This window comes from Schistocerca americana, unplaced genomic scaffold, assembly GCF_021461395.2.
Source record: "Schistocerca americana isolate TAMUIC-IGC-003095 unplaced genomic scaffold, iqSchAmer2.1 HiC_scaffold_1471, whole genome shotgun sequence".
In the NCBI taxonomy this organism is placed as follows: domain Eukaryota; kingdom Metazoa; phylum Arthropoda; class Insecta; order Orthoptera; family Acrididae; genus Schistocerca; species Schistocerca americana.
Window position 1 is genome coordinate 3,759 of NW_025725556.1, and position 3,742 is coordinate 7,500.

Here is a 3,742-nt window from a genome sequence, read left to right on the forward strand (position 1 = left end):
TATTGGGCCTTAACCTAACCTATATTGGGCCTTAACCTAACCTATATTGGGCCTTAACGTAACCCACGTTGCGCCTTAACCTAACCTATATTGTACCTTAACCTAACCCATATTGTACCTTAACCTAACCCATATTGTACCTTAACCTAACCTATATTGGGCCTTAACCTAACCTATATTGGGCCTTAACCTAACCTATATTGGGCCTTAACCTAACCTATATTGGGCCTTAACGTAACCCACGTTGCGCCTTAACGTAACCCACGTTGCGCCTTAACGTAACCCACGTTGCGCCTTAACGTAACCCACGTTGCGCCTTAACGTAACCCACGTTGCGCCTTAACCTAACCCATATTGCGCCTTAACCTAACCCATATTGCGCCTTAACCTAACCCATATTGCGCCTTAACCTAACCCATATTGTACCTTAACCTAACCTATATTGTACCTTAACCTAACCTATATTGTACCTTAACCTAACCTATATTGGGCCTTAACCTAACCTATATTGGGCCTTAACCTAACCTATATTGGGCCTTAACCTAACCTATATTGGGCCTTAACCTAACCTATATTGGGCCTTAACGTAACCCACGTTGCGCCTTAACGTAACCCACGTTGCGCCTTAACGTAACCCACGTTGCGCCTTAACGTAACCCACGTTGCGCCTTAACGTAACCCACGTTGCGCCTTAACGTAACCCACGTTGCGCCTTAACCTAACCCATATTGCGCCTTAACCTAACCCATATTGCGCCTTACCCTAACCCATATTGCGCCTTAACCTAACCCATATTGTGCCTTAACCTAACCTATATTGTACCTTAACCTAACCCATATTGTACCTTAACCTAACCTATATTGTACCTTAACCTAACCTATATTGTACCTTAACCTAACCTATATTGTACCTTAACCTAACCCATATTGCGCCTTAACCTAACCCATATTGCGCCTTAACCTAACCCATATTGCGCCTTAACCTAACCCATATTGCGCCTTAACCTAACCCATATTGCGCCTTAACCTAACCCATATTGCGCCTTAACCTAACCCATATTGCGCCTTAACCTAACCCATATTGCGCCTTAACCTAACCCATATTGCGCCTTAACCTAACCCATATTGTACCTTAACCTAACCCATATTGTACCTTAACCTAACCTATATTGTACCTTAACCTAACCTATATTGTACCTTAACCTAACCTATATTGTACCTTAACCTAACCTATATTGGGCCTTAACCTAACCTATATTGGGCCTTAACCTAACCTATATTGGGCCTTAACCTAACCTATATTGGGCCTTAACCTAACCTATATTGGGCCTTAACGTAACCCACGTTGCGCCTTAACGTAACCCACGTTGCGCCTTAACGTAACCCACGTTGCGCCTTAACGTAACCCACGTTGCGCCTTAACGTAACCCACGTTGCGCCTTAACGTAACCCACGTTGCGCCTTAACGTAACCCACGTTGCGCCTTAACGTAACCCACGTTGCGCCTTAACCCAACACACGTTGCGCCTTAACCCAACACACGTTGGGCCTTAACCCAACACACGTTGGGCCTTAACCCAACACACGTTGGGCCTTAACCCAACACACGTTGGGCCTTAACCCAACACACGTTGGGCCTTAACCCAACACACGTTGGGCCTTAACCCAACACACGTTGGGCCTTAACCCAACACACGTTGGGCCTTAACCCAACACACGTTGGGCCTTAACCCAACACACGTTGGGCCTTAACCCAACACACGTTGGGCCTTAACCCAACACACGTTGGGCCTTAACCCAACACACGTTGGGCCTTAACCCAACACACGTTGGGCCTTAACCCAACACACGTTGGGCCTTAACCCAACACACGTTGGGCCTTAACCCAACACACGTTGGGCCTTAACCCAACACACGTTGGGCCTTAACCCAACACACGTTGGGCCTTAACCTGCTCTGTAATTGTCATACGACGCGTTAAATTAGTGTGGTGTTGCCTAACTGCAACCCCCGCAATATAGTTTGCTACTCGCACTGCCTGGTCCCCAGAGTATCGCTTCATGTTAAACACCTTGCAGCTATACACTGTAATGCGGATGGCAGCAGGACGTACATGCTCAATGCCCTTCGCAGTTGTTCATTGGCATTTGCATGGCGAAGCACAGCCTACGTTGTGGTACGGCGTGTGTCAACTGTCCGCTGATGTTGTACGTCCAAATCACACACTGTACTGCACATTGGTCCTCATGTACTGAATGATACATCGTGGTACATGTGTGACCGTACCACGACTGCGCCAACAACGGCGAACCATACGGTCCAAATATTGTGCACTCAGCTACGTGTCGTCTCCCTATAAGAGCTGGATTGCAGTATGGTATGCCGTGGATGGCGATCAGCATGAGCCGTCTGTTGATGTAGTGGCGCGTGTTGTCAGACGTAGTCGTCTCTTCTCACACACCGTGATAGCATGGTGCACTGCGTTCCACATCTGCGACATGCGACAGAGGCCGGTTGACAGTCGTTCGCGCAATGGACATCGCATACGTACGGGGGCCACCTTCCACGTGTTCGCGAAGCGTGCACATGTTGTTGCGTGTATGTGGGCAGACATAGTGTGTCGTGACACCTGACACAGGCATGCAACAATCGTTGAATTTGCAAATGGCGATGGACGTCTACGTTTGCTGGTGACGTTACGCAAATGAACAACTGGTAAACGGTTGTGGTGCGGTTGTTCTCGCTAGAGGTGAATCAGTGATGGCGACGATCGGTTGAGCTACCAACCGGTTGTTTCAGCGATACCCACCATGCCCACGAACGTGAATGGCATGTGGGTGTGAAGCGATACGCGGCGGTGGCTGGGTGGGACCGTCCCCGGCCGGTGAGGGGGGGCCTCCCGGCGTGCTGGCCGCGCGGTGCGTGGGCGCACGCGCTACAGCCGGCTGGTGGGGGCGGCCAGTGGCAGGCGCGCCGGCCGACGGAGGCGGCAGGCGGCGCAGCTGCGCGCCGGCGCACCCTGCACGCGGCGCCGTGCGGCCAAAGTAGGTCCTCGCGGGCCCGGTGCGAAGCGCGGTGGACATCTGCAGTGTGCTGGTCCGATTGAGGACTGTGTGCGCTGAGGATGCGCCGCCGCCCGGCGCTCGGCGCCGCGACGCCGTCTGCTGCTCGGTCGCCTCTGCGGTTCTCGCAGGTGGTTTGTATCGCAGCTGTGCGGACGTGTTGGCGCGTGCGCTGTGCTGGGAGAGTTCGCTTCGGCACCCAAGTGGGGCTTTTGTCCTTCTGTGGCGCTGGCGTTGGAGCTGCCGGCCACCGTAGGTGGCGCGTGTTGTCTCCCGCCGGCAATGCCACGACAGCACGCTCCCGGGCCTCTGTCGGCAGCGGCAAGCTCAGTTGGGAGCACGGGTGGTCGCACCTAAAGCGTCTACTCGCCAAACTCCGGGCGATTGCGCCTCTCTCGAACCCGACCAAGTACTTAGGACGGCGCTGCGCGCCGCCGGGACCTGAGAGGGTTTCGAGGTGTATTGTGCAGGGGAGCTCAGCCTCCTCCTGTTTGCAGAATAATTGAGCGGACGCTTGCGTGTTCGCGCGGGCCCCCGGGACACACTCCCGGGCGGCCGGCTGCTCAGCTCTAGTTGACGCAGCTCCCTGGTTGATCCTGCCAGTAGTCATATGCTTGTCTCAAAGATTAAGCCATGCATGTCTCAGTACAAGCCGCATTAAGGTGAAACCGCGAATGGCTC

The 3,742-nt window shown here is 53.0% G+C and overlaps 1 non-coding gene across 1 annotated transcript in view; it reads left to right on the forward strand.

Moving 5' to 3' along the window:
• Window positions 1-3,644: 3,644 nt before the first annotated feature.
• LOC124569304 overlaps window positions 3,645-3,742 on the forward strand; it is a 1,910-nt gene continuing 1,812 nt past the window's right edge. Inside the window, exon 1 of the ribosomal RNA XR_006971206.1 lies at window positions 3,645-3,742. This exon is cut by the window's right edge and continues 1,812 nt beyond it. This is a non-coding gene — a ribosomal RNA (small subunit ribosomal RNA).